General features: G+C 46.8%; 1 long non-coding RNA gene across 1 annotated transcript in view; it reads right to left on the reverse strand.

Moving 5' to 3' along the window:
- Positions 1-3,933: 3,933 nt before the first annotated feature.
- LOC109304158 overlaps positions 3,934-12,013 on the reverse strand; it is a 19,860-nt gene continuing 11,780 nt past the window's right edge. Inside the window, exons 2-3 of the long non-coding RNA XR_002099313.1 lie at positions 8,206-8,209; positions 3,934-4,256 (exon numbers count right to left, since the gene is read on the reverse strand). This is a non-coding gene — a long non-coding RNA (uncharacterized LOC109304158). The remainder of the gene's footprint in view (positions 4,257-8,205; positions 8,210-12,013) is intronic.

Raw genomic sequence — 12,013 nt, forward strand, 5'->3', positions numbered from 1 at the left:
TTACTGCAGAGATACAACCAGGAGAATTACTTACTGTTAAGTCATTTTCCTTCTGAGCCTGTCCAGAACCTCCCTCTTGCTCGATACTCTATCTGCACCTGGTGGTGATGCCTGCCCCAATTATACCCCCTTAGGGCTCTCCCGGGGTCTCTTCTCCCTAGCAAGACTGTCTGTGTGCCCCGTCATCCCGGTACCCCACCAGTGGGTCGCTTCACCCCCTGGTGCTCTTCCAGCCACATCCTCAGGTGCCGTATCTCCAGCTCCAGTGTTGTCCAGTGCAGTCTTCAGTTGGGAGGTTTGGCCCCGCTCTGTCCACATCCCAGTCAGCTCTCCTGGCTCCACGATTCTTACAGCAGAAGTTCCTCTTGCCAATGGTGATGGCTGCTGCTCCTCACCTGGGCTACCTGCCCCCTCTGTGGCCACAGCCACCGTTTTTATCGCTGCTGGCTGGCATCCATCAGTGATGTCACCAGCTGGCCGCAGTTGAACAAAAAGGCGGCTAATGAGCCGCACAGACTCCTCCCTCCGCCTCATGCGCGTCCCATCCTGAGCTGCAGGTGAGTCCCATTCATTACTTTGCCTCCCGGGACAGTAACAAAATGGCTGAATGTGATGTAGAGACAGGAGAAGCAGCAGCATTTTCTTTCTATTCTTTTTGCTTTTTTGACATTTTAAGGATGGAGAGAAGTAAAGACTAAAGACTTCATAAGTTTTCAAACAGTTCCTCAGCTGCTGCTTTAAGTAATAAGTTTTGTCAGTCTCTTTCCTAGTTTCTCTCTCTCTCAGATGCTAACTAACTTTATTTTGACTACTCTACCATGTGGTCTCCTACCTCTAAAGTTAACTACATGTCTATGTGCATCTGTTCTGGATTCCTTTGAACGTGATCTAGTAACTTCAAAGTCAATCTGCCATATTAAAAATGTGCCCACTTCTTTTGAGTTGGTAATGATACCTTCTGTTAAAGACAAGTCTCTGTTTTGACAAGCATATAGATTATTTCAATTTACACTATCTTTGATTCCTAAGTTTGGGAAATGATATTGGATAACATTAAAAAATACCCTGTGTTTACCTCAATAGTTTTCACATGCACACATCTCCTTTCTTGAAGATAATCATGGTGTTGGCATTCCTCAGGTCCCCAGGGATCTCTTCATTCATACAATAAATTCATGGAGTTAAGCCATCCTATGATCACAGGAAGTATGACCATGAAAAGTTAAGCCATAGATGGCTTTCATTACCTAAAAAGTTCTATGCATATTATATTGATTAGCATGGATCTGTATCTCCCTGGCTTAATTTTGCTATGACTGATTTTTGATTTCCTGGATCCTCTTTTGAGCTTTGGCTTTCAGGGCTGTATACATCTCCTTCTTCTGCTGAGATGAAGTTTCATCTTGAAAACTGAAATGAGCCCTTCTCTTCCAGCTGAGGAGGGATTGGATCTCAGCATTGCTGCCATCAAACCATAGAATCATAGAAACATAGGGCTGGAAGGAACCTCCAGAGGTCACCTAGTCCAACCACCTGCCTGAGGCAGGATCATCCCTATCCAAACCATCCCATACAAACCATAATCTAAACTCTACATAAGACCACCATCAACTCTGACACAACAGAGACCTAATATCCTAATCTGCCACAGATAAGGCAGGAGAAGCATGGCAGATAATGTCCTGCTTGTATGAAATGTTTTCAATGTACGCTCAAGAGATCCCAGGTCTTGGTGTCCATGGGTGTTACAGCAAGTTCCTTGATGCTACTTTAATTTGTACATGGAGCAGAGAGCTTTTTATGGAGACACTGTTGGAGAGTGTTATGGACCTTGAGGTCTTGAAAAGATTTGATGCTGATAGTCCTTCATATTGCTTTTGTCTGTTTTCAGTGTTTTGAAGCAAGTCAGATGTTCATAATGGATCTGAAAAGATGGTGATCTGTCAAGCAGTATTGTTTCTTAACATGGTTCATGTGATCTTCACATCCATTTGATCATGAACTCTAAAAATAACATAGTGAGGAGGTGCAGTGCTTAGTGTATGGGTGTTTCCATGTGGTCTTATATTTGTCACTGAGTCTGAAGATACAGTTTGTGATGACAAAACTTCTCTGTGCTCTGTGCATTTGCTCAAGAGATGGGTGCCATTACAGTTGGCTTTCCCTACTCCTTCCTTCTCAAGGGTGCCATTCCAGAATTCCAGGTCATGTCCACTGCTGGCAAGGAGAATGAGCTTGTCCTTCTTACAAATATGAGTCTGTGACAGGGGGCTATCCCTGGATCAGTCACAATATCAGGCCACCCACCTCTCTAGGGCAGTCCACCTGCCTGACTCATCTGCCACACCTTTTTGTAAATGAATAGTTGTTTGTAGGCAGGAGGCTGCCCATTTAATGCCCTGATGCCAAGGGCATAATACTCAGCTCCAACTTTCCCTTTACCATGTCCCATGCCTTGCAGATGGCATCCATAATGATTTCTAATTCCCCCGGCCCCATTGCTGGGCTACACTTGGCCTCTGGCCTAAACTTGGCCTCAGGCATCCTCAGACATACCTTGGCCTGGCCTTTGGCCCAACTTGCCGTCAGATGTCCTTAGACATACCTGGGCCATATGCCCCCTGTCTGGAGCCTCTACTCCACCCCCTCTCTGAGGCCTCTACTCCACCACACACTCTGGGTTCCTTGCCCCTCAGTAAGCTTCTTGTCCATCACGCTCTACCCCTTCACTGGGGTCACTACTCTTCCCCCTCATTGGGATTTCTGGGTCTTATGCCCCTTGGCCTCAGGTGTCTGTCAATGTGCCAGGACCCTACTCTTGGCATATGGCCCACTCAGGTGCCAGGCATCTGCAGATGTGCCTGGACCGATAACTTGGCCTACAGCCCACTCAAGCCTCAGGCTTCTGTCAGTGTGCCTGGACCTCACTCCTACTGAGGCCTCCCACTAGGCATCCCTCATTCAAGCATTGAGCCTAAGGCCCTCCTGGCTCCTGTGCTGATGCCCATACCTGATGCTTTTCTCTCAGGGTGTGCTCCCCTAGACTTTCCCCTGCACAGGGTCACTCAAAAGGCAGTGGGAGCTGAGGCTTTCTGGTGCTCCATACTTGCCTTTCACTAGGGAGACACTAGTGTGGCATTTCCTGGGAACTGCCCTGCCACAGGCAGACCCACCATCCAATCAAACCCCAGCAGGGTGTGGTTTTAGGTCACTCCCCAGGACCATTGTTGGCCTACCTGCCTTGATGTTTCTTTCCCTCACTGGGCTCCTGGATGTTCTTCCTGGGCTGCTCATTCTTAGGACACACTGTTTCTGCCTCCATCTCATAGAATAACTCTCGGCTCCTGGCCCCATCTCTCTCAGACTGACTTTACAGGATACCTCCCATCAGAAGGCTGGTCTTCACCTTATGTCATATCAGCGTGCTAGACAGCTGACAGCCTAGCCTCTTTTGGCAGTGATGCCCCTCCCCCCCCCGCCTTCCATTGAGGGGACCTTCTACCTCTTTAAGGTTCTGGCCCCACCTACAGGCCACTTGGGGTGCCAATAGATCTCTGCAGCCCTGGCCTGCCCCTCGTGGTGGGCATACATGCCCTTTGGCCTATTTGCTCTGCCCCCCTTGTTTTGTCCAGTTGAGCTTTAAAGGGTCAGTCTGGCAGCAGCTGTCCTTTCTGTACCACAGGAGTCCCTTTGAGCCCCACCATAAAACCATCATCTCATGCTGGGATTGCCTAGAGTCCCAGAAATTATATATCAAGCAGCCCTTTTCTCCACTGGTCTCATCTGAGCCCCTCTGTAGGCCCACAAACTCTAAGCCCCTTTTCTAGGCTGGCCCCTTCACAGCCCACACCTCACATTTTTGGGTCTTCGGTCCCTGCATTGGGTCCCTAGGAACCTCCTCCATGCCCATAGCTCCTACCCTGACCTCCAGAATGTTCCTAGGAGCAGCAGAAGTCAGGGCAATGTTAACTCAGCAGCATCCCTGAAGCAGTTGCTGGCTCTGCTCCTCAGGGCTTGATCTTATACTGAGGCTGCTCCACCCTGCTCCAATCAGGTGGCCTCCTGGCTGTGATGTGACCACCTGATTGTCTGTGCTATCATCTGCAGGTTGCCTCACAGCCTGTTCAGGCCTTTAAACTGGTAAGCACTCAAAGGTGCACTGCCATAGAGTCAGTATGTAGTCAAGGTTGGACTAGAATTTTTCTTTGACATCATTGTCAGCATTAAGTGTTGGGCATACACACTGATCTCGGTGGCTTCCTAGCTGTTTCACAGCTTAAGATAGAGGGCCATAAGATGTTCATTAATGCCCAAAAGTAGCTCCATAAATTGACTGATGAGCTGATTCTTGATGTCAAAGCCAATGCTATGAGTGTATCTGTCCAGAGGAAGGTATAGCTTCCATCCCTTTCCCTCAGATGACCCTCATCTGGTCCTCTTTTCTCACTCATAATGTTGATGTTGTATGTCACTAATTTCCTGGAGGGGATGGCAGTTCTTTCTTCTCATTCATTGTCTTGGTAGTTTTACTGCCAAACTAACACTCACTTGAATCATTGAGAATGTACACTCTTTTCATCCAGATACACCTTAGCAAAACAAACAATGGGGAGGGAATCTTACAGACTCATTCTCTTTGGGGGTACCTGCCTCTTTAATTCAGCTTCCTACTAATAAAGGCTCTTGCCTCCTGGATAATAGCAATAGCCAGAGAACTGTCTTCATCTAATGGTGTATTTGGGGCCACATGTGCTTCCTTGAGCAAAAAGAAGCAAATGCAGCATTTGCAGGGCGTATGAATAATTTAAAAGGAGTCTCTTTCCACATTATCTTCACAAGCACTCAATAGAAATAGAAATCATTGCATGGATGGTTGAACTAATCTAATGTTCGGTAAAACATCACTGTCTACACATGCACAGTACTTACTTCATTGTAAATTAGGCTAATGCACTATTTGCTAGTACCAGGAAATACAGGTGCTAGATTAACAGCATGTTAGCTACTGTGCAATAACACACATGTAGATGCTGACCAGGAGCAATTTGAGGCTGCTTTTGAATGCTAGGCTAGATACTGGGGTTATATTATCTGCTAATTTCCTCCCCCTCCCCTTCACACCCCGGAAATTAACCAGGAGACTGAGGGCTCTTATAGTTTCATAGTTTCATAATTGGTAGGGTCGGAAGGGACCTGAGAAGATCATCAAGTCCGATCTCCTGCCATGGCAGGAAGGGGTACTGGGTCAAATGACCCCGGCCAGGTGTTCATCTAGCTTACTTTTAAAGACCTGCAGGGTAGGAGCCAGCACCACTTCTCTTAGAAGTTGGTTCCAGATCCTAGCCGGTGAAGTGACAGTGAAGTAGCACCTCCTAATTTCTAGCCTGAATCTACCCTCTGCTAACTTGTGTCTGTTGTTTCTAGTCACTCCTGGGAGTGCTCGGGGGAACAGGGACTCTCCCAATGCCTGGTGGTTTTCCCCTGACTAGTTTGTAAACTGCCACTAGATCCCCCCTCAGCCTTCTCTTATGGAGGCTGAACAGGTTCAGGTTCTGTAGCCTCTCCTCATAGGGCCTGCCCTGCTGACCTCTGATCATGTGGGTGGCCTTCCTTTGGACCCTCTCCATGCTGTCCACATCCCTCCTGAAGTACGGCACCCAGAACTGGATGCAGTACTCCAACTGCAGCCTTACCAGTGTTGCATAGAGGGGGAGGATCACCTCCTTGGACCTGCTCGAGATGCATCTGTGGATGCACGACAAGTTATGGTTGGCCTTCTTAAACACATCCTCATATTGTCGGCCCATGTTCATTGTGGTGTCAATGATGACTCCTAGGTCTTTTTCTGCCTCTTCAATGTTGAGAAGGGAGTTCCCCAGCCTGTAGGTATGCTGCTGGTTCTTCCTCCCCAGGTGCATTACCCCGCACCTGTCAGTGTTGAACCCCATCCTGTTCACATTGGCCCAGCCCTGTAACCTGTCTAGATCCAGTTGCAGCCTATTCCTTCCTTCTAGTATGCCCACTTCTCCCCACATCTTGGTGTCATCTGTGAATTTGAACAGGGTGCTTTTTACCCCCTTGTCCAAGTCGCTGATGAAGATGTTGAACAGTGCAGGCCCAAGGACCAAACCCTGCAGAACCCCACTGCCCACATCCCTCCAGGTTGAATAAGACCCATCTACTACCACTCTCTGGGTGTGGACCACCAGCCAGTTAGTGACCCATCTGACTGTGTAGGCATCAACACCACAGTCTCCTAGTTTGTTTGTTTTTATGAGAATGGGGTGAGAGACCATGTTGAAGGCCTATGTAAAGTCCAGAAAGACTATATCCACTGTGACACCTGCCTCTATAGATTTGGTGACCTGGTCATAAAAAGTCACCAGGTTGGTCTGACAAGACCTGCCCCTAATGAAGCCATGTTGGTTGCCTCTGAGCATGGTTTCCCTTGCTGGCCCCTCGTGGACATGCACCAGGATAATTCTCTCAAAAAGCTTCCCCAGGACTGAGGTAAGACTCACAGGCCTATAGTTACCTGGGTCCTCTTTCCTCCCTTTTTTGAAGATGGGGACCACATTGGCCCTTTTTCAGTCATCCGGCACATTGCCTAAGCACCATGAGTGCTTGTAAAGCTGTGCCAGAAGTCCCACAATAACCTTTGCTAGTTCCCTCAGCACTCTGGGGTGAAGATCATTGGGACCTGCTGATTTAAATATGTCTAGTGCCTCCAGAAGTTCCATGACTAGGTCCTCGCTGACACTAGGCTTGGGTGTGTTGCCCACAGGGCCCGCAGAGGTCCCAGTGGGGGAGCTGACCAGATCCCTCCTCAGAAATATGGAGGCAAAGAAATTGTTAAATAAGTCAGCTTTGCTGTCTGGTGCGACGACCAGATTTCCTAGCATGTCCTGCAGAGGCCCCATGTTACCTGGTACCTTCTTTTTACCCCCTATGTATTTAAAATAGGACTTCTTGTCCTTGATCCAAGTTGCTAGTCCCAGTTCCATTTCTGCCTTGGCCTTCCTGACTGCCCCACTACAATCCCAAGCAATGGAGGTATAGTCCTCTCTGGTGATGGCCCCTCCTTTCCAATGGGTGTACACCTCCTTTTTAGCTTGGAAATGTTTCTGGATGTTTTTGGTGAGCCATGGGGGCCTTTGCACCCTCTTGCCCCCTTTGATCCATGTAGGAATTACTTCCCTTTGGGCTTGGAGGATCATCTGCTTAAGGAACGACCACTCTTCCTGGACACCCAACTCCCCCCTGCTTGGGGACCTCAGTGCCTCCCCCACTAGTCTTCTTACCTTGTTGAAGTCTGCCCTCCTGAAGTCCAGACCTGATGCCTTGCCGGAGGCCTTTGCCACCTTGCACTGGATAGTGAACTCCAGCAGATGATGATCACTGTTGCCCAGGTGGTTGAGCACTCGCAGTCTCCCCACCAGATTGTCACCCGTGGCCAGGACCAGGTCCAACAAGGCATCTCCCCTGGTGGGGCTGTGTACCTCCTTAGTCATGCCTCTGCTCACCAGTCCTCTAGTGACAAGTCACAGTTGCACAAGTCAGGGATGGTATTAAGCTTTAACATGTGACTGTTCAAAGTTCATTTTATCATGAACACTGCTTAACATTCCACAACACTTAATATAGCCTAAAGGCAATGTGTAAAACATGCTAAGATTCATGGAGTTTCTCTTCCCCTATAATGTAGTAACCCATATTGAGTAGTTGTTGGCCCCCAGTTATCTATATGAAACTTTTCTAACCTACTATGGACAGATATTAACAGCATTAACTTCAGTTTTATCTTATAGACGAGCAAACAAAAGCAATGGTCAATAATGGCATCCAAAGTAAAATAGGAATAGCCCATATATATGTGCTTCCCTATATGTCATCTGTTGAGATCCAGCCCCATCCATTTTTAAAATGATAAGATACTCTACGGATGTGCAATGATATACCATGGAAAAAAACCTTTTAGACAATATTTGTCAAAGATTTCAAAGACAGACAGTTATAATGTTCTACAGTGTGGCTTGATAACAGTGAGCTGATTCATGAAGACAAATGCAGTTCAAGTCCATTTGAAGAAGTCCATTCTTAAGTGTTGTTTGTCACGCAAACTGGAGGCCCTTTCACAATCTGGTTTCTTATTTCTTTAGAAAATTGAGTGTGTTACTAGAACCTTTAAAGGAACTGTATTGAAACTGTACTGAATTTACCTATATCTTAGTGGCCACTGGTACAATATATGCATCAAGATAGCCTGCATATAGACTAATGTCTTCTATGGCTGTAGAATTACCCCAAATGATCCATTAGCTTATCAGTGAGCTCTCTAAGGAGACACAATACATTATAATCTCAGGGCAAACACTGCAGGTTTTACTGGCCCCTTTATTTTAGTGACAATTCTTGCCTGAGCAAGGACTGTGAGATGTATATCAGAATATATGACAAAAATAGCAGAAATATGTCTAAATATGATGACTGAGATACTGTTAACTTCAGAATGAAGTAGACAGGAAAAGAACATGAATTGATTTAATTTTCTGAGCATGCCTTCCTGTCCCTTGTGCTAATCATTTCTTCATAATCTCTGGTAGGCTGATGTATTGGCATTGTAGCAAACATGCCGGTTTTTATTTTAATTTTTTTAATATGCATTCCCTCCCCTTCCCCAACCACTTCTGACTTTGTCTCTCCCTGTCTAGTCCCTATAGATAAGTGTAAGTAAGCTAAGATGTAAGATAAGCTTTAACATTTTATTTTAGGTAGTAAGTTTTATTTCTCTCCCTTTGCAAATAAGTGCCTTGATATTTTAATATAGATAGCCACTGGTTTATAAGTGATAATTATTATGTTTGTGTTGATTTTTTGCTGCTTTTATATTGTGTGATTACTGTTTTAGGCCTATATATGTAAGTTAGCATAAGTCATGTCAAGTTTCCATTTTGTAATGTCAAGCCTCCATCTTATCCCCATGCCTAGTTGTGTAACCTATAACTCATACTACCCCTCCTATGTAACTTGGTTCCTGAATGAATGGGAATGAATGAGGGTGCTTGAGAGACAATGGAAGTAGGTCGAAAAATAGCAACTTCTGAATGACCGAACTATCAACACCAATACCTGGACCAACTTTATGACTTAGTGGGTTTAACTGAAACCTGGTGGAATTCTATCCTTGACTGGGTAGTACACACTGAGGGCTATAAGCTGTACAGAAAGGATAAAGTAAGGAAGAGAGGAGGAGGGGTTGTGCTTTATGGCAAGGAGCATTATACATCGACCCTTATCAAAATGGAATTAGAGGAGGAGAAAGTAGAAGGATTGTGGATACATGGAGGTCAAGGGGAAAGGGATTTGGTGGTAGGGGTCTGCTACAGACCCCCACACCAAGGGGAAGAACTAGATTTGGAACTCCTGAGGCAGCTCTCAGAAAACATAAAGACTAGAGAAGTGGTAGTCATGGGGGACCTGAACTACCATGACATCTGCTGTGAGACACAGACAGCAAATTCCCTCCATTTACACAGGTTCCTATCCTGTGCACAGGACCTCCACCTGACACAGCAGGTACATGGTCCCACTAGGGGGAATGCCGTACTGGACCTGGTATTGGCAAGGGGGGATGACATGATAGGGCACCTACAGATCAGTGGTCACCTGGGGGACAGTGAACACCAAATAATAGAATTCACCATAAGGCATAGAGTGGGAAAGGTAACTAGTAGGGTGGAAGTGCTAGACTTTAGAAAGGCTGACTTCAGTGACCTCAAGCGTTTAGTCAATGATGCACTGCAGAGTAAGAGATTTGGTGAGATGGGAGCCCAGGAAGGGTGGCTGTGCCTTAGGGAAGCGATCCTTTGGGCACAGAGGGAGATGATCCCAATGTAAGGGAAAGGGGGAAATGGGGCCAAGAGGCTTCCTTGGCTGACCAGAGAAATCCAGAGCAGCCTAAGGGCAAAAAGCAGGGCATATAAGCAGTGGAAACAGGGAGAAATTACCAAAGAGGAGTATGCCTCCTCAGCTTGCAGTTGTAGGGAGGCAGTTAGAAAGGCCAAAGATACTATCTGTTTTTCAGATATATTTTTCAAGGTGGTATAGGACTACTACTGAATAGGCAAAAGCAATTGGTGATAAACAGGGGGAGACAAGGCTGAACTGCTCAATGAGTTCTTTGTCTCAGTGTTCCTAAATGAGGGGCAAAACAAGTCTCACAATGGGTTCATAGAGAGACAACATAGAGAGTCTAGCTGGGCACCAGACTACGAAGTGCTGACCCTGAGATGGTGCAGAGTCACTTGGAAGGACTGGATGCATTTAAGTCAGCAGGCCCAGATGAGGTCCATCCAAGGGTACTGAAGGCACTGGCTGATGTCATTGCACAGCTACTGGCAAGAATATTTGAGCACTTGTGGCACACATGCCAGGTCCCGGAGGACTGGAAAAGGGCCAATATGGTTCCTATTTTCAAGAAGGGGAGGAAGGAGGATCCTGACAGGCAACTACAGGCCAGTCAGTCTCACCTCCATCCTTGGTAAAGTCTTTGAAAAGATTATTAAGGCTCACATAGGTGAGAGCCCAGCAGGAAAAATTATGCTGAGGGGAAACCAGCATGGGTTTGTAGCAGGTAAACCATACCTGACTTATCTAGTCTCTTTTTATGACCAGGTTATGAAGCACCTGGACTCAGGAGTAGGGGTAGATATCGTTTACTTAGACTTCAGGAGGCCTTCGATACAGTATCCCACCCCATACTGGTGAGCAAAGTAAGAGGCTGTGACTTGGGTGATTACACAATCCAGTGGGTGTCAAATTGGCTAAAGGGTCATACCCAGAGAGTGGTGGTGGATGGGTTGGTATTGACCTGGAAGGACGTAGGCAGTGGGGTCCCGCAGGGCTCGGTCCTTGGACCGATACTCTTCAATGTCTTCATCAGTGACTTGGATGAGGGAGTGAAGTGTACTCTGTTCAAGTTTGTGGATGATACAAAACTGTGGGGAGAAGTAGACACACCAGAGGGCAGGGAACAACTACAGGCAGACCTGGACAGGTTAGACAAATGGGCAAAAAACAATAGAATGCGATCTAACAAGGAGAAATGCAAAGTGCTGCACCTAGGGAGGAAAAATATCCAACAAACCTACTGCCTAGGAAATGACCTGCTCGGCAGCATGGAAGTGGAAAAGGATCTAGGAGTCCTAGTGGACTCCAAGATAAACATTAGTGTGATGAAGTCATCAGCAAAGCTAACACCACTTTCTTGTGCATCAGCAGATGCAGACAAACAGAACCAAGGAGGTGATACTTCTCTATCGGGTACTAGTCAGACCGCAGTTGGAATACTGCATCCAGTTTTGGGTGCCACATTTTAAGATGGATGTGGATAACTTGGAGAGGGTCCAGAGATGGGCCACTCGTATGGTTAAGGGCTTGCATGCCAAGCTCTATGAGGAGAGACTAAGGCACCTGGACCTCTTCAGCCTCCGAAAGAGAAGGTTGAGAGGTGACCTTGTGGCTGCCTATAAATTGATCATGGGGGATCAGAAGGGAATTGGTGTGGCTCTACTCACCAAGGTGCCACTGGGGGTTACAAGAAATAATGGTCATAAGCTAGCAGAGAGCAGATTTAGACTGGACATTAGGAACAACTTCTTCACAGTTAGTGGCCAAAATCTGGAATGGACTCCGAAGGGAGGTGGTGGTCTCCCCTACCCTGGTGTCTTCAAAAGGAGGTTGGATGGGCATCTGGCTGCGGTCATCTGAACCCAGCATTCTTTCCTGCCTATGCAGGGGGTCAGACTCGATGATCTATTGAAGTCCCTTCTGACCCTAACATCTACGAATCTATGAATGACCCAGCCATTGGAACCACCCTCAGCATTCAACAAACAAAAGATGAGGCAACCCACCGTTGTGTCAAGGCTGCACATACTCAGTAAGAACACCTGCTCAGTAAGAACACCTGGAGCCCTCTGGAACAGGAGTGACCTTGCCTGCACAGACTCTT

Source organism: Gavialis gangeticus, unplaced genomic scaffold (genome assembly GCF_001723915.1).
Source record: "Gavialis gangeticus isolate Ggan-Ray unplaced genomic scaffold, GavGan_comp1, whole genome shotgun sequence".
Taxonomy (NCBI): Eukaryota; Metazoa; Chordata; order Crocodylia; family Gavialidae; genus Gavialis; species Gavialis gangeticus.